The sequence below is a fragment of the Archocentrus centrarchus genome, chromosome 21, assembly GCF_007364275.1.
Source record: "Archocentrus centrarchus isolate MPI-CPG fArcCen1 chromosome 21, fArcCen1, whole genome shotgun sequence".
NCBI classification, from domain to species: Eukaryota; Metazoa; Chordata; class Actinopteri; order Cichliformes; family Cichlidae; genus Archocentrus; species Archocentrus centrarchus.
Genome location: NC_044366.1, coordinates 27,179,826 through 27,189,361, shown reverse-complemented (window position 1 = coordinate 27,189,361; position 9,536 = coordinate 27,179,826). Strand labels below are relative to the sequence as shown.

General features: G+C 48.2%; 1 long non-coding RNA gene across 2 annotated transcripts; it reads left to right on the top strand.

Moving 5' to 3' along the window:
• The first annotated feature begins 230 nt into the window (after positions 1-230).
• LOC115801187 (uncharacterized) lies at positions 231-9,536 on the top strand. 2 transcript variants are annotated; one of them, XR_004021722.1, is made up of 7 exons: positions 231-362; positions 643-923; positions 1,020-1,125; positions 1,293-1,386; positions 1,552-1,748; positions 1,860-2,281; positions 8,425-9,536. It is a non-coding gene; the product is annotated as an uncharacterized LOC115801187 (long non-coding RNA). The 2 variants fall into 2 exon arrangements; XR_004021721.1 differs by lacking the exon at positions 8,425-9,536 and having other exon boundaries at positions 1,860-6,105.

The window sequence follows — 9,536 nt, the reverse complement described above, 5'->3', positions numbered from 1 at the left end:
AAACGGAAAACGAACCGTTTCCCGATTTTCATTTCAAAATGGGAAAATAAAAAAATGGAAAACGAGCCGTTTCCCGATTTTTGTTTCCTGATTAAAAATTTAAAAATGGATTTTAAAAATCCGGCGTGGAAATCGGATTTCTGAGTTTTTCTTTTTTCCCCCCAATTCTCACCCGGAAGTTGTCCCCATACATTTGACAGTTTCATGACAGTAGAGGGCGTGCTGCAGTTTCCATCGTTGTCAAGTGTATTTTGCATGTCTGCGGGATGGCAACGGGCAGTTATGTCCTTTTTCGAGAAAGCAGACGTGTTACACTTAAGGAAGATGACATGTCTGTGGACAAGATATGCAGGATTTTTCAGGTGCCGTAACTGTTCAACTTATAACTGATAGATTTATATATAAGAATATTTATTTTGGCTTTACGGAGCCTTGGTTAGCTTAATGGCATGTGATCGAGTAAATGCTAATGTTAGCTAAAAGTAACTTTGTGGTATGTCTAAACACTTAAAGTACATTGAAATATGATTTAGAATTGAATGTTTCCAATATTATTTTGTGCAGATGTTTGTTCTAAATAACATAAAATCTGTGAATAATTAGCACTTTATAATTTTTTTTTTATTTTGCCAAATTAAACAGGTTAATTGCAGTAGTCTGTACATTACAGATGATGCAAACACTGCAATATTTCCAGAGCCAGCAGGACATTTTTCCATCCTAAATCTTTCACATCACAGTCATTATGAGGTCCATGGAGATCCAGTTCATAGTCCACTTCCTGCAAGCACATCCCTACCCACTACTGGTATTCCATTTGCCTTCATGCACCGACCCTCACCTTCTGCTCTGACTGACACACCACGACCTTCAGCTGGAACGCCACGAGCAAGCAACCTGTTCCCAGCAAGATCTTTCCAAAGGTTAGCTGTTAAATATTCAACTTGTCTTTACTAGTAAAATCTCTCTACAGCCATATTTTTTCATCTTATTTTTTTAATGATCTAATTCCTCCACAGGGCTATCCATATTGCCAAAATAGTAAATGACAAGCTCAGTACTTCCAAAACAGTCATCATTCGCTTTTTGGAAGCTGAAGCAAATGTGGAAGGAATAACACAGAAGGTAAAGGATGCCTTGGGCTGTGATGAGGTGATTACCCTGATAGACAGCCAAGGAAATGAAATAGTGGACTCGGAGGGCACAAGAAATAAGCTAAGTGATCAAAAACTTGCTTTTTACATTTTACCATTAAAATTAATAAATATAGAAATACATTGTCTTCTCCTAAGGTTCCCATTACTGGAAACAGAACTCCAGAAAAATCTATGCAATCTTTGAGGATGACTTTGTGGAGTTCCAGAATGGAAGAACAGCTAAAGCAAGGTAATGTATGTAAAGTCAAACTCATTCTCTACACAAGGGCAAACAGTATAAGTCATTTTACCTGACAAATATTTTTTAAAAGAAAAACTGAAGGCCTCATAGGCAGATATAAGAAAAATATTCATGCATTTGGCGATTTCACTATTTTGTCGTTCTACATTTAAGTCGAAGGGCCGACGACAGTATGAGCATACAAGAGGTCATTGGCAAAATTGACCAACTAAAGCAAGCTGCTGAGAGCCTCCAAGATATCACCTCAGCAATAAACCAGCTGTCTGAGCTTGCAAAGCACACACGCAAAGCAGTGACTGATGCCCACCTGCATTCTGTAAAGGATGCTTTTGCCTGCCTCGTTTGCAAAGGTATGCATTACATATTACAGCAAATATAAATGTGTTTAATTTTCTTATTTTATATTTAAAGTAACTGGCACATATTTTTCTGCATCAATTTCTTTTTTTAAAACCTTGTAGCTCTAATGGAGGAACCCATGTTTTCCACGTGCTGCGAGTCTCTAGTTGGATGCCGAACATGTGTGGAGCAGCGGCTGTTAACTGCAGATCACTGTCTGAAATGCAGAGCTGAAGAATTTGATCGTAGGGTACACCAAGTTAAGGGTCTCCATGCTGTTCTCTCTCTCCTCAAAGAGATATAGATGTGTAATTCATCTAACATTGAATATAAATGGGCATTTGTCACTACAAAGCTAAAGAGGGTGCAGAGTTTGTATTTCAAGCCAACATCACACCAGCTTAATTGACCAGGTTTTCCTACAGAGGAACCTTTTATAAAATCAGCTTGGGTAGTGTTGGCATATATACTAACCTGCAGCCTCTGCAGCTTATCAGTAACACGTTTCCTCATCCTGTTTGATGGGTGGTTTTCTGTTTGTGAGGTAAGAGATTCTGGCTAGCTCGTTTAGGTTGATACAGCAGACAAGATGCGGTGTCGGTCAGGACACCGGAATGATGACAGGATATGACGTATTTGCCAGCAGGTCAGATGACTGCAGTGATTTATTGCACACTCAGTGTTGTCACATAGTTCTGAAATAATAATAATAAATCACACTGTCACCATCTCCATAATAAAGGTATTCACACAAGTAGAAAAAATATACATGTCTTTCCTTTACATGTGCAGAAAAATGGTAGCTTAAATAAACCAACAGGAAGGCATATTAACCACACTAGTAGGTTAACTGGGTCATAGCTCCCTCTACTGGCTAAACCGGGTACTAAACAAACAACAACACATGGCTCACATGGCCGTTCTCCAGCGGAGTAACACTAATTAACGACCCGATCTAATGGCGCGTTACAGCTGTTAGCTCACTGGACGTTTAAACACTTCTAAAATCAGCATTCACATTATATGGATACACGAGGTTAAACAATAAACCTCCGCTGCCGAACGGCGGCAACACCGCAGCGATGCTTAACTAGGTGCGCCGTAATAAACACACTATCTATAGGCTATATGAACGATACTCACTTCGTGCATCCACTTAACACTCGGAGTGCCACAATAAAAACACTCTCCAACAAAAACAACCGTGTTTCAGGCGAAATATACTTAAGTCCCCACAAGTGTGTAACGGTGAAAAAAAGGAGGAGGAAAGGAGGAAAAGTCTGCAGCTCAGCTTCTGGCTGTGCAGCTCACGGCTCTACTGGGGGTGATCGCGCCACTTCCCTAGCAGCGCACCTTCAAAATAAGAGCCTTTGATACAGCCGCCCCCAAATGTGCAAGGGCACATTTGCATAAAATAAAAGGCTCAGTCCATCTTAGGGGGTCTGGAGACTGGAGGAGGATCTTCCTCTCCCGGTGGGAGAGCTGGTAACATCACCAACCGGGCTACAGGCCGGGTGAAGATGTGTCCTTTTATGTTGACATCAGCTGATCTGACACAATCATCATCACTGCGATGGACCTTGACCACACGCCCAACTGGCCACTGGGCCCGTGGCAGCTGTGGCTCCACCAACATGATGACTGCCCCGTCTTGCAGATCAGGAGGAGAGGACTGCCATTTCTGTCTCGTCTGGAGGCCAGGCAGGTATTCTCTTATGAATCTTGACCAAAATTGATCCGCCAGGATCTGGGAATGTCGCTAGCATCGGCGGCTCAGGATGTCAGTCTCTGGGTACACCACCTGCGGGAGCGAACCATCGGGCCGCCCCATGAGCAGACTGTTTGGTGTCACCGGGTCCACATCTGCGACGTCAGCCGATACGTAGCCCAGCGGTTTTGAGTTGAGGATGGCTTCGACCTCCAGGAGCACGGTGAGTAGCACATCCTCAGCAACTGGTTGCGATCCGACACACGTGTAAAGTGCAGACTTGACGGACCGGACTTCCCGCTCCCATACTCCACCGAAGTGGGGAGCAGCAGGAGGGTTAAAATTGAACTTGATCTTCTGACGGGCAAGCTGCTGTTGCAGCGCTGGAACCATGTTCTCAAAGGCTTCTCTGAGCTCTCGTTGGGCTCCTTTGAAGTTGGTCCCTTGGTCTGACCACACTTCAGCAGGGGTTCCTCTTCTAGCGTTAAAACGTCTCAACGCCATCAGATAGGCGTCGGAATCCATGGTCCAAAGAAGATCCAGATGTACAGCTCTGGTCGTTAAACACTTAAAGATAATTCCCCAGCGTTTCTCTTGACGTCGGCCCACCTTTACCAGCATGGGTCCAAAACAATCCACACCGGTGGAGTAAAAGGGAGGTTTGTGTAACCTGAGGTGAGCTTCCGGAAGATCTGCCATCCTAGGAACAGAGGGCTGGCCCCTCCAACGCTGACATTCCGTGCAGGCTCGTTGGTGCTTACGGACTGCCTCTCGCCCTCTGATGATCCAGAATGATCTCCGCAGCTCTGAAAAAACTTGCTCGGGACCGGGGTGATGCAGATCACTGTTGTACTTCTGGATAAGCAAACGTGTCACTGGATGAGTGGCATCAAGGACGACCGGATGTAGGGGGACATCAACATCTTCCAACCGTCGGAGCCGACCACCCACCCTTATTAGGCCAGAGGTTGAATCAAGGACAGGGGCTAAGGTGAGTAGGCGACTTGAAGGTGACACTGCTTTTCCTCCAGTCAGAAACTTGTAGTCCTCCGAAAAGGATTGCTTCTGAGATCTCAGCAGGAGTTCAGTTTCTGCTCGCTGATAATCCTCAGCTGTGGGTGAGGTAGTTGAGGGGGTCGCTCCTACAGTAGGAGCTCTTGGACAGTGTCCTCCAGGAGTTCCTGCCAGGAACTGTATTCTTTATCGCCTGGCCCCGGGTCCGGAAGTGAGGTGACTGTAGCTCCGCAAAAGGCAGTCTTCCTTAGCTCTGTGTGATCCTCTGGGGGTTCAGCGTTGGGCCTCTGCGGCCAGCTGTCTGGGCTTCGTAGCAGGAAGGAAGGTCCCTGGGACCATCTGTTTGGATCCTTGACCTCTTGTAGGGTTTTACCTCTCGTTAGGTCATCTGCAGGATTTTGGTCCGAGTCCACATAACGCCAGGTGCAATCCTCCGTCAGCTCCTGTATCTCCGCCACCCTTGCCCCGACGAACACCTTGAAGCGGTAGGACTGGGAATGAAGCCAGGTAAGTACCATGGTAGAATCTGACCACAGGGTGATGTGAGTCACTTCCAGGGTGAGTTCTTTGGTGAGGAGACTGGCGAGTTGGGCTGCTACCAGGGCGGCGCACAGTTCCAAGCGTGGGATGGAGTGGACGCGTTTGGGGGCTACTCTGGAACGAGCAAGGATAAAGGACAGGTGAATCTGGCCCTCTTTGGTCGCTGTCCTCAGGTAGGCCACAGCTCCATAAGCCTGTTCTGAGGCGTCTGCGAAGATGTGCACTTCCCGAGTGACAGCGTCGTGGTCCGAGTCTGCGGGCACATAAGGAAAGGTAAGTAGAGGTAGGAACTGGAGCTCATCCTCCCAGGTGGACCAGGCTTGAAGCAGAGCTGCAGGTAAGTTCGGGTCATCCCAACCGCGCTGCTTATCCCACAGTTGGCGGATGATGAGCTTTGCCCTGGTGGAGAAAGGTAGGAGGTAACCTAAGGGGTCATACTGTGAAGCTAGGACTCTGTAGATGTTTCTTAGGGTTGGTGCATCGTAGGACACCGGCCGGTGCTTGTAGCCCAGGGAGTCTCTCTCCCAGTTCCAGCTGAGACCCAGGGTGGATTCTTGAGGATTGGTCTTGTCTTGTGCCAACCACAGGTCTAAGCTCTGCGATTGGGCCTCTTGTGGCAGGTGATCCAGGACGCTCGGCTCATTGCAGGCCCACTGTCGGAGGTCGAAGCCTGCTGAAGACAGAAGCTCTCTAAGCCGATCCACCAGCTGCTTGGCTTCTTCTGGCGTACGCACACTTTGCAGGCAGTTATCGACGTAAAAGCAGTGGTCGACAGAAAACCTCACGATATCCTCAGGCTGGCTGTGATCTGTGACATGGCGCTGCAGTGCATATGTAGCACAACAGGGGCTACAAGTTGTGCCAAAGGGCAGGACGTTCCATTCAAACACTCTGGGGGGCTCGTCGACTTTCAGGTCACGCCAAAGGAACCTCGATCCGCGATCATCAGGGAGGAGGCGGACTTGATGAAACATCCCTTTGATGTCTCCACTTACTGCGATGGGGTGTTCCCGGAACCTCAGTAAGACGCCCACTGTTAGGTTCGGACCACCGTTAAATAAAGAAAGACACAGAAACCCGTAGTTGGTCTTTTTACCTGCAGGGAGAGTCTCAGTCAGCTAACACTCACGTGCCTCTGAAAGAGAGTCTGACTTCCTTCTTTCTGCTGGCGCTTTTATTTTAGCATCATGTGGGTGCGTGGGGGGTGTGTGTATGTGTGTGTGACGTCAGGAAACAGGCGTTACCTGCTTTCCTCACCTGGAGGGTCCAGGTGTATGAGAGTATGTTTTGTGCTTACAATCTGATGGTCATGTGCATGTTTATGATGAACACATTGTGATACATAGAAAATGTTAGAATAGATAAATGTGATACATTTATCTATTCTAACACCCACCAGGGAGGCTCCAAGGGTGGGGCCAGGCAGCAGGTACTGGTTCAGGGTTTGGCCGAGGTATTGGTGAGAGCAGTTAAAGACGAGGCGATGCTTCCCATTGTGAGAGACGAGGTGGTGGGGAATGTACCAACACTCCCTAGGTGGTTCCTCTTGAGTGACTTCCTCCACTGCACCTGCGTCAATGAGCTTCTGAATTTCTGCTCTATAGATCGCTGCTCGCTCGGGATCTTTAAGGAGTCGTCGTTCTGTGCTTCGCAGAAGAGCCATGACTGACTCCTTAGGTGCCTGCAGTGGAGGCATGGCCGCATGACGTAGCAGTGGTGTAGCGTACCTTCTCACTCCGTCGACCTTGGTACGGGCTGTCTTGGCGTCCAACAATGCAACCGCTTGCTGGTCCTGTTTCGACCTGGTCACCTCTCTTTCCGGGCGGTGGGGTACAGTGTCCATCTGCCAGAGCCTCTCGACGTGGCGGTACAGCTCATCCATCTGTGGAGGGACAGAAGTGAAGAGACACTGAACTGAATCAGCTGGCCGCCCCAGGATACGGGCAGGACCCTGGAGGGTCCATCCCAACCGGGTGTGGACTGCTGCAGGGCCACCAGGCAGACCGAGCCTGACTGGTTCTACAGGGGTTATGAGATGTGACTGGTCAGAGCCGAGGAGGAGCGCTGGCCTGGCATCCTTCAAGGCAGGTATGGGGAGGCCACGGAGATACTTATACTTCTTCTGGAGTTGTTCTAAGGGGTAGGTATGTTGGGCCAAGCTGAGTCTGTTAGCTGTGAAGGCACCGCCGATCTTATAGCTGACCTTTGGGTTGGCAGCTGGAGAGACACGGAAGGATATCTTACATCCATGAAGCACATGGATGTCTTGCCGGACTGTCTGCAGAGGAAGGTCTTCGGGGGCCCCCTTTATTCCCAGTGATTTGGCTGCCGCTGGTAACAGCATGGACCGCTCTGAACCATCGTCCAGCAGCGCATAGGTGCTGAGACTACGCCCTTCGTGATGTAGAAGCACCGGGACGACCTTTAACATGACCCGATTGCTGGCTCCATCACCCTGGTGGCCATAGGGGGAGGCGCAGCTTGGGGCAGAACTGGGGGTCTTGAGTCTGGGTAGACAGGAGCAGGGTGAGAGGGTAACTGAGGAGGCTGCACCAGGGGATGAGGCAGAGCGTGATCATAAGGGGTAGGATGAGTGAACTGATAATGGGGTGAGGTGAACATAGGGGGCTCATAGGTTGACTGGGCTCGCCCTGAGAAACTGTGAAGAGGGGGGTTCTGCTGTGTGTCTTGGTGCCCCAGGTTGGGACTTCTCATGTCAGTCTGCAGATTATCCTCAGGTTCAGGCCAGGGTGGGGGATCAGGCCAATCCTCCTGGTCTTCTCCGTCAGGCTGTAACATAGGATTGGGCTGGGAGGTCGCAGCTGAAGCTCCAATAGGTCTGTAGCTGCTGTCACTTGAGGCCGAGTCAGTGAACCATTCCATGTTCTCCCTCAAGGAGCGGGCTTCACCTATTAGCTCTCTCATCTCCTTCCGAGCTTCATGCAGTTCCTTTAATGTAGCCTGGAAACCTTGTTGGGACTGTAGCAGCTTTGCGTTCTCTTCCTGGATGCGTCGGATATCCGGATGGACGGCGGGGTCTCGATAAGGGCTCCACAGCTGGGAGGTGAGAGCTCCAGGTAAGATGTCCATGGCGAGGTTTCTCCTCTGGAGGTGGGTTTGGGCTAGCTGAGGTGTCTCAATGTGAGCAGCATTCCTAGGGAAACCACAAGAGGGTGGCTGAGATGAGTAGCGGTGACTCTGATTCACTGGACCATACTGAGGGAGGAGGGCAGACAGCTTTGGGGAAGCGGAGGAGGGTGGCGGTCTCTGTGGTGATGGGTCTCGATGACAATTCTCCACGTAGTCCACCTCATAATCCTGGAGCCTGGTAGGTCGACGTGCCTGACGCCTGGGTCTCACATCCTGCTCTCCTTTTGATAGCATCTTGAAGGCTGTATCCGGCTCGAAGGACCACTGTTTGTGAGGTAAGAGATTCTGGCTAGCTCGTTTAGGTTGATACAGCAGACAAGATGCGGTGTCGGTCAGGACACCGGAATGATGACAGGATATGACGTATTTGCCAGCAGGTCAGATGACTGCAGTGATTTATTGCACACTCAGTGTTGTCACATAGTTCTGAAATAATAATATTAAATCACACTGTCACCATCTCCATAATAAAGGTATTCACACAAGTAGAAAAAAATATACATGTCTTTCCTTTACATGTGCAGAAAAATGGTAGCTTAAATAAACCAACAGGAAGGCATATTAACCACACTAGTAGGTTAACTGGGTCATAGCTCCCTCTACTGGCTAAACCGGGTACTAAACAAACAACAACACATGGCTCACATGGCCGTTCTCCAGCGGAGTAACACTAATTAACGACCCGATCTAATGGCGCATTACAGCTGTTAGCTCACTGGACGTTTAAACACTTCTAACATCAGCATTCACATTATATGCATACACGAGGTTAAACAATAAACCTCCGCTGCCGAACGGCAGCAACACCGCAGCGATGCTTAACTAGGTGCGCCGTAATAAACACACTATCTATAGGCTATATGAACGATACTCACTTCGTGCATCCACTTAACACTCGGAGTGCCACAATAAAAACACTCTCCAACAAAAACAACCGTGTTTCAGGCGAAATATACTTAAGTCCCCACAAGTGTGTAACGGTGAAAAAAAGGAGGAGGAAAGGAGGAAAAGTCTGCAGCTCAACTTCTGGCTGTGCAGCTCACGGCTCTACTGGGGGTGATTGCGCCACTTCCCTAGCAGCGCACCTTCAAAATAAGAGCCTTTGATACATTTTCTCTGTAATCACATTGTCTTTTTTACTTGGTTGTCCTTAGGTTTCAAGCCCAGTTTGATGTTTATAACATGGTTTGGGAGTGGAACAGTAGTCGGTAACTGCGGTTTTCATTATGTAATTATTAAATGTTACATTGTTTAAATGATATACAAGCTTGGGTGTTACACAAAATTAGAATTTTAAAAAAGAATTAGAGAATTGCAAGTTCTCCTTTATTGCCAACAATCAGAAACAAGATTGTAAATACAAATTATTTGAACTGTTATAAATTGA